Raw genomic sequence first — 18,579 nt, 5'->3', positions numbered from 1 at the left:
TATGGCTTGGTGGTCGTGGTGTGGCTTGGTGGTCATGGCAGCGGAAGGATACTATAAAATCCCCATTCCCTCCCCACTCCAGGGGAAGGTTACTGCAAAATCCCCATTTCCTCCCAATCAGCTGGGACTCAGGAGGCAGAGAATGGATGGGGGCGGGGCCAGTCACAGATGGTATTTACCGGTTCTCCGAACTACTCAAAATTTCCACTACCGGTTCTCCAGAACTGGTCAGAACCTGCTGAATACCACCTCTGATACACACACGTACACACACGTACAGACGTACACACCACACACACACCTGTACCTTGTCATCTTTGTTAAGGTGTATGTACTATTCTGTTCCAGCATATTAGTTCTGCACTGGCATAGTTTGAGACTTCCTGGCAATTAGAAGGGGAAGAAATGGAAGCCATGACAGACTGATTTTCTTGGGCTCCAAGATCACTACGGGTGGTGACTGCAGCCATGAAAATAGCAGACGCTTGCTCTGGGGAGGAAAGTTATGGCAAACCTGGACAGCCTATTAAAAAGCAGAGACATCACCTTCTCAACAAAGTTCTGCATAGTCAAAGCTATGGTTTTCCCAATAGTAATGTATGATTGCGAGAGTTGGGCCATAAGGAAGGCCGAGCACCAAAAATTTGATGCTTTCGAATTGGGGTGCTGAAGAAGACTCTTGAGACAGTCCCTTTGCTGGCAAGGTGATCAAAACAGTCAATTCTAAAAAAAATCAACCCAGACTGTGTTTTTTTTTTTGGGGGGGGAACGACAGATAAAGAAGCCAAAGCTCAAATACTTTGGCCATCCAATCAGAAGAAAAGACTCATTGGAAAACATCATTTTCTATTGGGAAAAGATTGAAAGCGAAAAGGTTAATATTGGGAAAGGTTGAAGGCAAAAGGAGAAGGGGATAGCAAAGGTTGATTAGATAGCATCATTGACATAATGAACATAAATTTGGCAACCTCCAGGGGACAATGAGAATAAGGGGGAAGGGGCTGACTTGCTATGGTCCATGGTGTCATGGCGGAGGGTCAGATACAAGTTAGAAACTGAACATGACGACCAAGGGTTTGAGTATTACTGCTTGAGACAGATTATGGAAGAGGGGCCCAATGGAAATCGGTTACATTTTGGAGTAATTTTTACAAGGCATATTAACAGGAAATTATAATTTTAAAAACCCAATATGTAATGCTACATATAATAAGAGTATTGCTTACATGCAAAATTGGAAAAACGAAAGTATACCTGGTGATAAAGAAAGTGCTAGAATGTGCCGAGATGGATAGGCTGACAAAGGAAATAAAAGAGAGGAGAAACTGAATATTATTTGATTTGGAATATGACATAACTTTTTAGAGAATAGAAGCAAAGATTAAAGAATCATTAAAGAAAGATGATCACTGAAGTAGACAATAGATAACATAAGGATAGTTAAAGAATATGTAATGTTAAAGTATGATGTAACAAAAATGTAACATATATTTATAGAACTATAAGAACCGCAGTGTGTAGATTAGTATATGTTGCTAACTTCTAGTTAGCAGTTATAAAGGAATATGTATATATATAAAAAGGGAGGAAAAAAACAACAACCTGTATGTACATATGAGCTATACTGATACCGAAGTGTTGTAAAGATAAAAATTGTGATATAAAACGATAAAAATCATTTTTAAAACAAGGAAATAGGTCATATTTTGCCAGAAAATTGATGAACGAAGTATCACATACGATAATAATTAAGGACTTTATTCAGCTAAGATCCAGGTTCCATTTTGCTGGGCATTCAGAAAGCACATGTTTCCAACAGACAATTCCATGCGCTGTAGATAAGAACCAGGGTGACACATGGTTGAGGAAGTCCTGGGGAAGATACTTTGGGGGGTTTCATAGATACTTTCTCGTGCTTCTGGTTTGTATCTCCTCAATTAATGCTGATGATACTCTCTTCCCTTCCCTCCTCCTTCTCTCTCTCTCTCTCCTTGTTTTCCACCACTCTCTTACCCTCTATTTTTGTCTCTAAGTTTTAACAGCTGGCCACATCATTTACATAAAGGGCATCTGTAGCGGGGGGGGGGGGAAGAGCTATGCAAAAATAGTATCACAGTTCAATATTTTCTTAAAAGAAGCTAAGTCTGGAGCACTCTGAACTTTGGCCCAATGGGCCAACGATAGTGCATCACTGCAACCAATAGGCTAAAAAGATTAGACTCCTATGCGTCATTTTGTTCCACTCATAGTCTCTAGTCTCCGTTATAGATATTGTAAAATTAGCTTTGGGTGGGGGAGAACAGATGGTGACAAGTTATTTGATTCTTTGGAAGAAGAATGGGATAAACATGGGGAAAAATACACAGGGAACCCAGGCAGAAATTATAGACTGTTGAAGCAGCAAGAACAAGCCCAGATACAAGAGTCCAGAGTCAAAACTAATAGACTGTACAGATGGTCATTGGCAAAGTATTTGCTAATTTTCAGAATGAGTGATATTGGCTCCTACAGCAAAACCAGACTTTTGAAAAAACGAGTGTGCACATGCACAAACACACATACAAGTATCATCACAATAGTCTTATATGAGAAATGGCCTGTGAAATAACAAATGTTCATGATGAGCTTTATGGATGAGTGAGCATTCCCAAGCTGGCATTGTCCAGATGTCGGGCTTATACACCCCAAATTCATAGCTAGACTAGAAATGATGGGAGTTGCATCCCCAAATATCTGGCATTAACCAAGGAGAATAGAACTGGAAGAGACCTTGGAGGTCTTCTAGTCCAACTCCCTGCTCAAACAGGAGACTCCATACCATTTCTGACAAGTGACTGTCCAATCTCTTCTTTAAAACCTCCAGTGATGAAGCACCCACAACTTCTGATAGCAAGTTGTTCCACTGGTTAATTGTCCTCACTGTTAGGGAGTTTTTCCTAATTCCAGAACCATGCTAATTCTTGATGTTAAAAATAATAATAAAGAAAATAGTAAAAAGTTCTATAAGACAATATGCCTTGTTTGCAAAAATTTAACTAATGAGTTCATTCCAGCTATAACTGGCAATCCCACTGGTAGGAAGAATACTTATGTTACTTTTTAGACATGATATTTAAACAGTTCACATAAAGACATACTGGTAGCTATGGTTTTACAATGGTGCCCTGATTGCTTTTTATTGATAACTATTTTTAACCGGATGCTTTTAGTGTTTGTATTTGAATAACAGAATAACAGAGTTGGAAGGAACTTGGAGGTCTTCTAGTCCAACCCCTCCTGAAGCAAGAAATCCTACACCACTTCAGACAAAGGCTATCCGACATTTTCTTTAAAACTCCAAAGATGGAGCATTTACAACTTCTGAAGCAAGTCATTGCATTGATTATGGAAAAATTGTATAATTATTGATTTATTTTGTCGAACATTGAGACCATCTACATCCTGGTCAGCTCTGGACTGTTTCCAAAACAAGGTCAGGCATATAACCTCTCTGTAGTTTACCCTACTTGCTCCTGGGGAGGAAAGTGATGACAAATCTAGATGATTACTAAAAAGCAGAGACATCCCCCTGCCAACAACAGTGTGTATAGTCAAGGCTGTGGTTTTCCCAGTTGCAATGAATGGCTCTGAAGTTGGACCATAAGGAAGGCTGAGCACCAAAGAATGGAGGCCTTTGAACGATGGTGCTGGAGAAGACTTCCTGCAAGTCCCGTGGGCTGCAAGGCGATCCAACCAGTCAGTCCTAGAGGAGTTCAACCCTGACTGCTCTTTAGAAGGCCAGATCCTGAAGAGGAAACTCAAATACTTTGGCCACCCGATGAGAAGAAAGGACTCCCTGGAGAAGAACCTAATGCTGGGAATGATGGAGGGCAAAAGAAGAAGGGGACGACAGAGAATGAGGTGGCTGGATGGAGTCACGGAACAGTCGGCGTGAGCTTAAATGGACTCCAGAAGATGGTTAGAGGACAGGAAGGCCTGGAGGAACATTGTCCATGGGGTCACGATGGGTGGGACATGACTTCGCAATTAACAACAACAACAACAAGGTTACCCTAACCATCACCCATCGTCCAACAGGCAATCCATTTCTCTTCTTCAGCTCTTCAGGACCTAGATAGTTGTGCACCATGACAAAGTGGTTAGGTTCTTTTGGGAGATCCTTCTGCCCAGATTATCTTCCTAGATGTACATTAACTTGGGAGAGGTCAACAGGTAGCATGAGAGGTAACTAACTCAGAGAAGCTTAGAAGAGTTACATAATACAGACCAACAGAGTCAGAAGGGACCTTGGAGGTTGTCTAGTCCCAACCTCCCAATCAGGTGACTCTATTTCTGACAAATGGCTGTCCATTGTGTTGGTATATAATGTGAATGCAATTTAAGATTCAACACACACAGGATTACATGATAAAAGATTAAGTCTATCATGCGTTCCAACATCTTGAATGTCTCATTATATTTCAATATGTAATAAGCCGGTTTAAACTGAAAAACAATGACACTAAAGTACTATCTGCATGAGGAAATATTCACACAGTAAATGTTACCCCATTATTAAAGATAATAATAGTAATAAAATTTGAAAGAAATCAAAACAAATAAAAAAACATTTAAAAGATAAAAGGCTATTGACAACATTCACTTTTTTAAAATCCACAACACCGTGGACAACAATAGACATGGAGACCTATAAGAGCCATGGTGGTGCAGTGGTCAGAATGCAATATTGCAGGCTAATTCTGCCAACTGCCAGCAGTTCGATTTTGACCAGCTAAAGATTGACTCAGTTTTCCATCCCTCTGAGGTGGGTAAAAATGAGGACCCAGATTGTTGGGGTTAAGAGGCTGACTTTGTAAACTGCTTAGAGAGGGCTGTAAAGCACTGTGAAGCAGTATATAAGTCTAAATGCTATTGCTAATTTCCTTCCTTCCCTCCCTCCCTCTCTCAGTGCTCAGAATGCAATATTGCAGGCTAATTCTGCCAACTACCAGCAGTTCGATTCTGACCAGCTGGAGATTGACTCAGCCTTCCATCCTTCCGAGGTGGGTAAAATGTTGGGGGCAGTAGGATGATTCTGTACACCGCTTAGAGAGGGCTGTAAAGCACTAGGAAACAGTATATAAGTGCTATCTTGGCCACAGCTATATCCCCTAATCTTTCAGGGAAAGGAAGGGTGAAGCTCTCTTCTCCTGATTTGGTCTTTAATGGCACCACCCATCACCAAATCTTATGCATGAAACAGGCTCCTAGAAATACTGCTTCTGGCTTGGGATGCAAGGAATTTGGGGTTCCTCCCAGTTATTTTGCAAGAGGCCATTGAGCCTCCACTGACAGGCACCGCCGGCATCTTCCTTGGCATCATAAGATAATAGAAGATAATTGAATTTAATTACTAAGCTCATTGAAACCAATTTAGCAGAGCGCTGGGAAAACACTGGTGCTTTTCTTTAACAGACCCAGACTGAGCAGAGGCTGAGCCAATCAGAATTCAAGATCCCAGCACAAAGATTAACCATTATTCAGACATGACTTCACCCGCCACTAAAGTTGGTAAAAAGGAGAGCTGACTCCAGCTAGCAGCTGAAATTATTTGTACCCAAAAGAAAAACTCCTGGAGATTTATTAACTTTTCTTTTCCACTACGGAAGTATGGTACCTACTGTATTTTTTTTTCACAGTGCCACCTTTTTCCACAGCATTTTAATTTCCTCATCTTTGGCTTCAGGGGCATGAATCCTCATTACTATTACTTTACTATAACTCTAAATACAACTCTGTTAGGGAATCTTTGACTGCTAATTTCAGTCACTTGCAAATTGAAGCATCAACAGTCTAAATTGGCAATTTGGCAATGGGGAAATGAATTACAGCTGCAATATCTACTTACATGTGAGAAAGCCCCATTGATTTTAAAAGTTAGTGCAGTGGCTAGAATGCGGAATTGCAGACTGGCTCTGCTCACTGCCAGGAGTTCGATCCCGACTGGATCACGGTTGATTCAACCTTCCATCCTTCTGAGGGGGTAAAATGAGGACTCAGATTGTTGGGGGCCATAGGCTGACTCTGCAAACTGCTTAGAGAGGTCTGTAAAAGCACTGTGAAGTAGTATATAAGCCTAAGCGCTATTTGCTATTCCTCCTCCCTCCCTCCCTCTCCATCACAGGACGTTTTTAAGAGGAGATTGGACAACCATTTCCTTTCTTCCTTCTCTCCCTCCCTCCCAGAATGCACTACTGCAGGGATAACACTCCCTGCTCACTCCAGGAGTTCCATCTTGACCAGCTCAAGGTTGACTCAACCTTCCATCCTTCCAAGGTGGGTAAAATGAGGGCCCAGATTGTTGGGGGCAAGAGGCTGACTCTGTAAACTGCTTAAAGAGGGACTGTAAAGCACTGTGAAGCGGTTAAGTCTAAGTGCTATTGCTATTAAAAATGTCATCATCATTACAGACTCCGGAGAGTCCATAGAATTGAAAGGAGATCAAATTAGTCAACCCTAAGAAAATCAATCCTGACTGTTCTTTGGAAGGACAGATACTGAAGCTGAAGCTCAAATACTTTGGCCACCAAATGAGAAGAGAGGACTCAATGGAAAGACCCTGATGTTGGGAAAGTCGGAAGGCAAAAGGAGAAGGGGATGACAGAGTATGAGGTGGTTAGATAGTAATCATCCATGCAATGAACTTGAATTTGGGCAAATGCTGGGAGAGAGGGAAGCCTCGTGCACTATGGTCCACCCATGGGGCCACAAAGAGTCAGAGGTAACTTAGTGACTGAACAACAACACCGACTTGTACTATTATTTTTTGATGACACCCTATGCAGCTTTTAAAATCCATTTCCCAAGTATTTCCCATCAGAAATAACGATCAAACACCAGTAAACCACAAGACAAGTATTAAATAATAAGAATGCTGGCCAGGAAAAGCAGCAACTAAAGACATAATAACTTTAAACTCTGGTAGAAGGAAGATTCTCCACCTTACATTGAAAAGAAGTCAGTTGGTGACAGGTATGGTAAACAGAGAATGGATTATCTTGAGTCACCATCCTTGATCTCAACTATCCTTAATCTCAACTATTGGGAAAATCCCAAAAGTGATTGGGCAGTTCCAAAGGAATGTTGTTCCAGAAAGCGGATGGCAATTGCAATCCAAACCATAGGGAAAACTTCTTTAGATGAAAAAACTGCTATGCAAGGTAGCAGACTATACAAGCGTTGGGGGGCTTCATGGCCAAACAATTAGGACAGAATAATGTATTCCAAAGACTTGGGCTAGCTGAATACTAGTGGCTTCCTCCAGATATATAGAATTATAATTCCTTTCCAATCACCATGGAGACTAAGATTAATTTGCTGAAGAAAATTAAGGTCATCAGATCACATTCAAACTTCCTTCCAACAAGTGGTGGGATTCACCTTTGCTACCTGTTCACAAATGTGAGTGTGCTCGCGGTCACTTTGCTCACACGCACAACCTTCTGTGCATGTGCACCGCTTTCTGCGCATGAGCAGAGGGACACGCATTATGTCAGGGTGGGTGGGGGGAGCCTCCAGCAGCCGCCACTATCGCTCCATGCAATGGATGAGCTCCCGTTCCTTGCTCCGGCTCCTGCCCACCTAGCAGTTTGAAAGCATGCAAATGCAGGTAGATAAATAGGTACCATGTCAGTGAGAAGGTGACATTGTTCCATGAGCCTTTGGCATCAAGCCATGCTAACCACATGACCATGGAAATTGTCTTTGGACAATGCTAGCTTCCGCAGTCAAGAAATGGAGATGAATCTCCTAAAATCGACACAACTGGACACACAAAACTATTAATGAGAGATTAATGAACATTCTTTCAAGTGATAATAACACACGGGCCCTCCTAATTTTACTCCCAGTTTAATTGTTTCTAGATTGCAAATTTTATAAGGGATTTCTTCTTTTAATTACTACATGGCTATATCAATATCTTACCTTTATTTGCCTATTTTTGAAAGGGTCAGGCATAGTCATAACGATGAGTGGGACATCTACAAGGGACAGGGTTCAACATTTTTCTCATTGAACTCTGAGCTATAAAGGCAGCAAAATAATTACACCTTTTCCTTGTAACATACTTGGAAGATGGCATTCAGTTTTGGTCGCCATGGTGTAAAAAAGATGTGGAGACTCTAGAAAGAGTACAGAGAAGAGCAACAAAGATGATGAGGGGACTGGAGGCTAAACATATGAAGAACAGTTGCAGGAACTGGGCATGTCTAGTTTAATGAAAAGAAGGACTAGGGGAGACATGATAGCAGTATTACAGTATCTAAGGGGCTGCCCCAAAGAAGAGGGAGTCAAGCTATTCTCCAAAGCACCTGAGGGCAGGACAAGAAGTAATGGGTAGAAACTAATCAAGAAGAGAAGCAACTTAGAACTGAGGAGAAATTTCCTGACAGAACAATTAACCAGTAGAACAACTTGTCTCCAGAAGTTGTGAATGCTTCAACACTGGAAGTCTTGGTGGTGTAGGATTTCCTCCCTGAGCAGAGGATTGGACTAGAAGACCTCCAAGGTCCCTTTCAACTCTGTTATTTCATTTTATTCCTCTGCCTTTGAAATGTAAAAAGATGAGAAACCATTTGTTCATAGATTGGGGGTGGGGGAGAAACACAGGACATATAGATTACTGTTTACCAATTTTTTTTAAAAAAAACCATTATAGATTACTTGACCTGGGCCAGATTGAAATTACTTGCTTCTAGGTCTGTGTGTGGTATATATATATATTTAATTATCATTAAGAAACAAAACCTACCTATTCTGATGGATTGTACAACATGGATAATTTCACTTCAAAAATCCTTACTGCGACATCTCTCCTTATACATTTTTTAAAGCCTTACCTGCTTTTCTCGTGGGAATAGTCTGCTTTTCAAATCTATCGCAATTTTCTTGGCATGTCAGAATTCAGGAAATATATATATATATATATATTTGACATCTAGGAGAAGGAAGATATGGCAGACATTTTGTATGCTTTAGAGCTTGGAAAAGCTAATCCCAGGACTGAAATGTAATACCATAAGGCTTGAAAAATAATATCACTGGACATCTGACTCACTAAACAAATTCCAAATGGGTTTTAAATGTTAAAGGTAAAGTTCCCTGCTCATATGTGCTAGTTGTTCTCGACTCTAGGGGGCGGTGCTCATATCCATTTCAAAGCGAAGAGTTAGCGCTGTCCAAATATGTCTCCGTGGTCATGTGGCCAGCATGACAAAATGCCGAAGTCGCATGGAACGCTGTTACCTTCCCACCAAAGGTGGTCCCTATTTTTCTACTTGCATTTTTTACGTGCTTTTGAACTGCTAGGTTGGCAGAAGCTGGGATAAGTAATGGGAGCTCACTCCGTTATGCGGTACTAGGGATTCGAACCGCTGAACTGCTGACTTTTTTGATTGATGAGCTCAGCATCTTCACCACTAAGCCACGCGTCCACTAAATGTTACTGGATCATTGAATTGCCTCTTTAAGAGAAGCAGGTAAGAGAGTATTCTTTCTTGTTTTCTGTCCATTTTGGAAGGAGGGGTGCTGCAAATAGAAATTGAAAATAGTATTAAAAATGAAGGCGTTCTTCTTGAGAGTGCAATCATTCTGGGATCAATTCCAATAAAACAAATTTTCTTTACATAAGAGACTCCTAGGATCATTCCGAGAAGCCACATTTAAATTCAAGTACAGCTGTTCCATTAATATCAAAGGGACATCTCCAGAGTGCAACATCTGGGGAAACTATCCATGGTCTTTGTGTCCTTTACTGATGCTTTGGCCAAACAAACATTTATGCAGCTGTAATATTTTCTCAATCAGTTGCCATAAGGGCCATATGAACAACGAAAGGGCAGCCCTCTTCTCCATTGCAACAAGCAAGCAAGCAAACAAACACTCTGTTTTTACCGGCACTCTAAAAAGAATCCCTTGTGGTAGAGGCCGTTATAGAAGGGAAGGCTCTGCCTCAGATACAGTGGAAACAAAGCAACAGCACTCACCAGGCAATGGCGGCCTTCCCTTGGCTCTCTTTTGAGAGAGATAGTTGGGCAGTTGGCAAGGGACCTTAAAGGCAGCCAGTGCTTTTCCACAGCCATTTCCCTGGTTGGTGTGGCTCTGTTTTAGAAACTGGAGGCAAGAAGCCCCCAAATGCTAGAATTCACTCACTGATGGGATGGGGAGGGGGTGGGGAGGAGAGGGGAGGGAAGGGTGGGAAAGAGAGAAGAGGAAGAGAGGGAAGAGGTGGGGAGAAAGGGGAGGGGAATGAGAGAGGGAATGAAGGAAGAAAGGGAGGAAGAGAGGAGAGGGGATAGGAGAGGGGAAGGGGAAGGCAGGAGAGGAGAGGACAGGAGAGGAGAGGGAATGAAGGAAGAAAGGGAGAGGAGAGGGGAGATGGGAGGAAAGAGGAGAGGAGAGAGGAGAGGAGCGGAGGGGAAAGGAGGGGAGGAGAGGAGAGGAGGGGAAGAGAGGGATGGAGAGAGGAGAGGAGAGAGGAGGAGAGGAGAGGAAGGGAGGGGAGGAGAGGAGAGGAGGGAGGGGTGGGAGAGGGAGAGAGGGAAGGAGATGGGAGAGAGGAGAGGGGAGAGGAGAAGAAGGGAGGAGAGGAGAGGAAAGGAGGGGAGGGAGGAGGAGGAGAGGGGTGGAGAGAGGGGAGGGAATGAGAGCGGGGAGAGGAGAGAGGAGGAGAGGAGAGGCAGGGAGGAGGGGAGGGGAGGAGAGGGGACACCTAGTTGTTTATATGATTTGTGACAGGACGTTCACACTCACATTAAAATGGGAAGGAAAAGGGTGTGGAAAGCAAAATATGTCAGACATCTATTCCCAACCAAAGTGACAATGTGGCGCCTGCATCCCTGAGCGCCCCACTGAAAGCCAGAAGAGTTAAAGATTGCCGTCCTTCTTCCAGTGGGTCAGGCTGCTCTACCCTGCATCTAAGTACAGAGACTCAGTTCCCACCAGCTCCAGCATCCAGCACCATCCTTTATCTCCCTCCCCTGCCCCCCCCCCCATAGCTCCATCATGGTGCATCAAGAGGCCTTTTTCATTCTCTAGCCACGGGGTGTCTGTATCATACAAGTCAGATGACTTTGAAGTGTTTCTTCTTCTTCTTCTTCTTCTCTTCTTCTTCTTCTTCTTCTTCTTCTTCTCCTCCTCCTCCTCTCCTCCTCCTCCTCCTCCTCCTCCTCCTCCTCCTCCCTCCTCCTCCTCCTCCTCCTTACCTATGTCCTGGTCTTGGCTGAATCTTCATCCCCACTCCCTCCTTATGTCCTCCCAGCTGCTCAGAGCAGGATAGTGGCATTTTGCTTGCTTTCAATGCCTTTTTTCCTGGCAGGTTCAGCCTTGACCAGGGCTTCTGCAGGGGCAGATGGTATCAGCCAGAGAACAGACATTCAAGTATATCCAGAACAATCATCTTCCAATTTGGGGCACCAGTTATTATTATTCATTCGTTCATTCAGTCATTCATTCATTCATTCATTGCCCTCTGCCCCCTCCTCAGCTCCACTTTCTGCACAAGATTCAGGGTGCAGTAGGAATCCTGGAGAACGTTGGGGGGGTCACTGTTGGATAACGCTTGGGGGACTTCAACGGGGGGGGGCTCCGACTTGGGGTTTGGGACCCGGGAGCTTGGCACAGCTTGGAGGAAGCAAAAGTGAATTATCCTCGAACATTTGAGTCGCTGCAGAAAGGATCCTCGCTCTCAAGGGGCGTCTGTGATGTCAATCCTAGGTAGAGGCAGAGGTGGGGTCTCCTGCTTGGGCAGGGGTTGGACTAGATGATCTGCAAGGTCCCTTCCAACTCTGTTCATCTGTCCCGAAAGAAAGCCAGCTCGGTTAGGGAAAAGGAAAGGCCGAAACGACCCAGTCCCAGAAAGGATTAATATACAGAGAAACGCGGAGGGCTTCTGCCCAAAGCATCGCTGCGAAGGCGCCGGGGAAGGAGTCGCCTAAGGCTCTGGCGGCCGCTGATCTCTCCACGCACAGAAGCCCTTCTCGCTTTCATCTTAGGTCCCCCCCGAGAAGGGGGCAAGGCCACCCGAAGCCTTTCCCACCCCCCTCGCGATTGCCGCGAAGTTACTGGAGCAGCGCCCAAAAGCGCTCCAGAGCCAGGCCGTTTCGCTGAGCAAGGGAGCCGCCGGCCCTTCCGACAACGAGGCGCTGCCTCCTTTGCGCTTCTGTCCCATTCTTCTTTTCCCTTCTTCTTTCTACCTTCTCTTTCTTTTCTCCTTCCTCTTCCCTTCCTTTCTCTTCTTCCCTTCCCTTCTTCTTTCTACCTTCTCTCCTTTTCTCCTCTTTCTTTTCTTCCTTTCTTTCTACACTTCCTTTTCTCCTCTCCTCTCCTTCTTTCTACCTTCCTTTTCTACTCTTTTATTCTCTCTTCCTCCTCTTCTCTCCTCTTCTCTTCGCTCTCTTGAGGGAAACTAACCAAGGAGAGAAGCAAACTAGAACTAAGGAGAGACTTTCTAACAGTGAGACCCATTAATCAGTAACCAGTGGGGACAGTTAACGACTTGCTTCCAGACGTTGTGGGTGCTCCATCACTGGAGACGCTTAAGAGGAGACTGGACAGCCACTTGTCTGGAATGGTGTGGGGTCTTCTGCTTGAACAGGGGGTTGGGCTAGAAGATCTCCAAGGTCCTTTTCATCTTCTCTCCTCTCTCCTGTTTCAGTAGCTGGAAATCGGGCTTGCTGCTCCTGTGGCCAAAGTTTCGAGCGCGGGATTTCTCCGGGCTCTGCCACAAAAGCTTCTCCCGGCTCCCCTTCGGCTGCGAAGCCAGCCAGGCTCCTCCGGGTAGGCGTCCCACTTCAGCCCGAAACTGCCCCCCGAGGGCGCTTCAGCGTTTTGCGGCGGCTGCCTAGAAGAGGCAAAATGCGGGAGAAGAGTTTCCTGGACTCTTGGTCCAAAGCGACCCCAGGGCTCCATCAAGGGGCTTGGGGAGGGAGAGCGATAGCGCCGCTTACGATTTATCCGTTTAGCTGGTTTTGATATAAGCCTGAATCAGTCCCGCTGAACACACAAGTCAAGCGATCTTTGAGTTTAAACGCACCAGGACAAAACCCAGCGCCAGCGATGGGCGGACTGGAGAAGCGGACGGGAGAGCCGCGCCTGGAACTTCACGGGCAGCAGTTGGGCCAGGCCAAACTCAAAAGGAGGAAGACTTGGGGGGGGGTGGAGTGGGGAGCACCTATTGCTAGACTGGAGGCATATAATTGAAAGATCGAGGGAATTGCCCGAAAAAGGAGACGATCCTTTCTTTGCCTCCTTTATTCCCAGCCTCCCCCCGTACAAAGCTCCAGCAGCGAAAAGTCTGTCGAGATTTCTCCGTCGTCCCAAAGGTGCTTTTTTCCCCAAGAGGCCAACTGGACTTTCTTGGGTTTTTTTTTTTTTTTGAAGACGTTTCGCTTCTCATCTAAGAAGATTCTTCAGCTCTGACTAGGAAGGTGGGGAATGGAAGGATTGATATTCCTTGCAGACAGCTGGTCATTTGCATCCTTTTAGAGGGTCACTGAGGCCACCTGGAGGTTTGTCTGGGTCCTCAGGATCACCTGAGTGATGCTCCTGGTTCCTGTAGTCTGCAATTTCCCCTCTGGAAATCCATTCCTACTCTCACACCATTCAAAGGATCTTCACCCCAAATTGTATGCCTAAAAGTCTGTAGAGATTCTCAGTCATCTTCTAGGTCATGATTGTCCCAAAGGTGCTTTTTCAAGAGGCAACTGAACTCTTTTTTTTTCTTTTGAAGACGTTTCGCTTCTCATCCAAGAAGCTTCTTCAGCTCTGGCCGGATGGTGGGGAATGGAAGGATTGATATTCCTTGCAGACAGCTGGTCATTTTGCATCCTTTTAAAGGACCGTTGAAGCAGAACATAGATAAACCCCCAAGTGCTTCAACGGTCCTTTAAAAGGATGCAAAATGACCAGCTGTCTGCAAGGAATATAAATCCTTCCATTCCCCACCATCCGGTCAGAGCTGAAGAAGCTTCTTGGATGAGAAGCGAAGCGTCTTCAAAACAAAACAAAAATAACTAAGAAAGTCCAGTTGCCTCCTGAAAAAAAAACAGCAAAGTGGCAGATAGATGCCGGTGGGCTCCCCCAGGCGCTGGAGCCGACCCTTCGTCTTCTGAAAGGGTCCTTCTAACGGTTGGAAGCCTTTGCTAACGATCCATCTCCAGGAGGGGAAACGAAGGCAAGAACGGGACTCAAAGAACCTGGGGAGGAGAAGCTAAAGACGGAGGAGGGGGGGGGGATGCCAAGCCAGAAACTTGGTCCAATAAGCCAAGCGCCTGCTTTGACCCACACGCCCCCCCTCCCCGCTGGAGAAGGAGGCAAGGCAGAGCCAGGAAGGATTCTCCTGGCGAAAAGCGACGCCGAGAAGATACTGATGGGGGGGACGGGACGTGGGAGAGAATTTTGGGGCGAAAGGCACCCCTTGCAACGCCCAGTTTGTGGAAAAGAACGGAGCGGAGGATCTGTGACTCTCTCCGAGCTGGCGAGGCATCCCGCGAAGAGTCCCAGCGCTTCCTCACATTGGACCGAATAGTAGAATGACAAAAAGTCCAGAATGGACTTCGCAGAATGGAGCGACAAATTCATGCATATTTTTGGTAGAGCTTTACTGAGAAGATTAAAAGAATCCAGATTCCAGACCCAATAGGTCGCGTCTTCCCCACCTACCCCCTTCATCTATGCTCCAACACTGGAAGTTTTTAAGAAGAGATTGGGCACCCATTTGTCTGAAACGGTATAGGGTTTCCTGTCTGAGCAGGGGGTTGGACTAGAAGACCTCCAAGGTCCCTTCCAATAGAATAGAATAGAATAGAATAACATTTCTATTCTAATTCTTATTCCTATTCTTATTCTTATTCTACTCTATTCTATCTTCCAGCCAAGTTTTCTTTTGTTGCTGGGTACAGAAAGTGGGGTAAATTCTACCAGAAATATCTCCTTATTTTTTCTATGCCCTGCTCGGTATTTCCTTGTCTACCTGATAGCCCCTTCATACATGATCAAGAAACTGTAGTGCGCTGGCTGGCATTGGCCAAGAAGGATGGATCCATGTTGACCATTTTGGAAGGGAAGGTGGTTTATTGGGGGGGGGGGGGAGGAACGATCTAATATGAGAGTCAAAGGAGGAAGGAAAGTCACTCAGGCTAGGAACTGAAATGGTACCCTTCACATTTTATTTATTTTTTTGGCTTCCCCACTGTTAATTTATAGTGCCCGTCACTTATCTTTCATTTTAAAAAATGTATCAGTTCGACAGCTGCTGCCTACTTTGTCAGTCTTTACCCTACCGTTCTCTTGGGAGTTCCCTCCAGGGTAATGGGTCAAAAAAATATTTTTTTTACAAATGATTGAGATTGAATCTGGGGGGAAAAACTTTAATACTAGTGCTGTACAACTAAGACAAAGGGGGTCAAGATGGCAGATGGGTGAGCAGTTCTGAGTTGATGCATTTCCCTTTCTACCCTTTATTTTTTTAGTATTTTTACAACTAAGAACGGCTGGAGTCAATCTCACTTCTGCATTAGAGGGGAGAGGAGGAGCAACGAAAGGGAAAGCCCCAGGAAAAAAAATTATCAGGGAGTTGTGGTGGTGATGGGGAGTCAGAGCCTTGATGAATTAAGAGGGCAAGAAGGGAATAAAAGTAGTTGTAGCATTGAAGTTTCAAGAGACTTCTTGCTGGAGTGGTCAAAATGTGAGACAGTCACAGCACCGGTAGAATCCTTCCTTTGTCAAATAAAATATGGTGGGGAGGAGGATATGTGCCAGAGAGGGGCTGCAGGGTTTAGAGCAGTGTTTCTCAACCTTGGCCACTTGAAGATGTCTGGACTTCAACTCCCAGAATTCCCCAGCCAGCATTATTCTGGGAGTTGAAGTCCAGACATCTTCAAGTGGCCAAGGTTGAGAAACACTGATTTAGAGCTTGCAGACAAATACAAAACAGCCTGAGTGAAACCCTACCTGTCATATGAATGGAAGAAGGCCTGGATGGGGAAGAAGATGTAAAATGGGAGGAGAAAAACGGGAGGCTTATGAAAAAGCCAACTGGAGGCAGTGCTCTAAGAGAGAGAGAGAGAGAACCTTTAGCTCAGAGTGGTTGGAGCAGTGAAGAAATCCTTCACCCTGAAGTTCCAGCTCAGCTTAAGTGTAGGTGTTACATAAACAGACGAGCTGAGAGTAAACAGCTGAAACTGAGGGCTGAGACAGATAGGGAAGAGAGAAGGATAAACGGCAGGAAGGTGGGGCAGGTGAGAGTTCCATCAGTTACGAAGTCAGGTGACAGATCTGAAATTTGAATGTTGCACATCCATGATGAAACTGGCCTTGAGGGAGAAGGCGGGGGAGCTGAAATGCAACCGGTTTACACTTAGGGATTGGCAAAGAGGAAACTGGTGATACTGACACATGATATTCGGGAAGAAAGAAAAATAAAAGCAGGACTTGTGATCCCACTTGTCCTGTCAAGAAGTCCAAGGGGAGGCTTTTAAAGAAAGTATTATTTTTTAAAGTGAAACTGAATGTAAGAAATTATGATTCTGGGAATAAAAAACATAATTCAAATCTAGCTGTACTGGGTAGATCATCAGACTATATTCTTTTGAACTCCCCACCTAAAAGTAAGGAGAATTAAAGTCTGCTATCCCTCATCCAGTGGGCAAGCTGGTCTACCTTGTTCATTGCCCTTGCTGATGGGGGATTTAGAAGATTTGATGCCCAACTTTCTGGCTCAGGAATTCTGGGAGCTGGAGTCCACAGGTCATAAATACTTTTAAAGAAAAGAATTTTCTAGTGAAACTGAATGTAAGAAATTCTGATTTTGGGAATAAAAAATGTAATTCAGATTTAGCTGTACTGGGTAGATCAAACTATATGCTTTTGATATCAAGAGGACATAGGCAGATTTAATCTCTACAAGCAAGTTAATACCTTCTTCTTCTTCTTTTTAAATAGCCCTTATAAGAAAAGGAGACAATGAAAGTTGCAACTAGCTACCAACTGTACAGGGCTTACATTTCTCCTGAAATCTGTATGCTTCTTGATGGCATTGTAGGAGACGATGTTGCACAATTATAGGGACCATGATGATCTCCACGGTTCAAAATAATAAAAATGAAAATAAAGTCTTTTCGAAATGGATCAATAGGTCCACTATTTTTTAAAAAATGGGTTGGTTTTTTTGTTCTCAGTAGATTTCCATTTGGTATCTAAACCTTAGCGAAAGAGAAAGCTGGCAATATTCATATCCTTGCTTTAGTAGGGAATTGGTTATGAGACTGCCTCCTGAAGCTGCAACCAGGATGTTAATTTAAGCTGGCTTGGATGCAAAACATGTCAAATGAGCATGAAGATGCTGGCAGAGCAGAGAAGGAGGGCTGTTATAATGCTATTGCATGATGCCAGGCAGGTATCCAGAAGGAAACTGCTGGGATAAGGGTTAGGACCAGTTTTATTTATTAGCAATCTGGACAAGCAGGTAAGCAACATAATAATTACATCGTGAGACGGGATGCAAAGAAGGCATACTAAGTGAAGACAAAGGATTGATGTGGAAGGATCTGAAGGGGTTAGAAACTAAAACCCAGCCTATTCAAACTGTAAACAAGGCTGAAGAATTGCATCTCTTAAATTAGGTCTACATATTTACAAGAAGACAGGCTTGCAAAGCAGAAGTAATAAATAAAGGACCAAGAAGCACTAAATATGTGAAGTGAGAGTGAAACAAGTTTTATTGGGAATATTAGCTAAAAATAGTGCTGTTTCCTTGTGATTCTCTGTATTGTATCCTTTTTTTAAAAGATAGTGCAGCTAATGTTGTATCCCTGGCTATTTTAATTCTTGGTCAGATGACAGCATCATTTTGACTAAAATTATTTCCCCTCTGTCATTTTCAGAGAAAGAAAGGGCTACAGCAGAGCAGGCTAAAACCAAAAATTATAAAGTAAGATGATGGGTATGGGAGGCAAGAAAATATACTCAACATACAATTCAGAACTTTTCACATTTATGCCATGTAATGCTATTGGGAACAAAAAAAGCAAAAGAACTAGCCAAAGGCCCAGTGGTGAATTCTTCTAATTTTCCCATTATTAAAAATATAATTGTTAATCACTAATTGCAAAATTTCAAATAGAATTAATAGCTGTAGGGACTCCCAAATGAGATCAAGGAAAGATTACAGCCACTTTCTCAAACATTAAGGCCATGTTAAGTTGTTTCAGATAAAATATAAATATAATTAAAACATTAATTATAAGATAATTTCTCAAGTGTTAAGAGAACTTTCTTTTTTGTTTTATTTGCGACAAATCATTTTCATCTTATTGTTTTCTCTAGACCGTAGTAGGCAAGACAGATACATTCTGTATTACAGTAAGAATGTGATGTCCTACTGAGTGGGTAAAGATGGCCCCTTTATGACCTGTGGACTTCAACTCCCCAAATCCCCGAGTCAGCCATGCTGAATTCTGGGAGTTGAAGTCCACAGATTACAGAGGCCATCGTTCTCCATCCCTGTAACCAGGTACATAAGATGGTCCACTAAGCATCCAG

This window comes from Thamnophis elegans, chromosome 13 (assembly GCF_009769535.1).
Source record: "Thamnophis elegans isolate rThaEle1 chromosome 13, rThaEle1.pri, whole genome shotgun sequence".
NCBI lineage: Eukaryota > Metazoa > Chordata > Lepidosauria > Squamata > Colubridae > Thamnophis > Thamnophis elegans.
Note: the sequence above shows the minus strand (reverse complement) of the source record.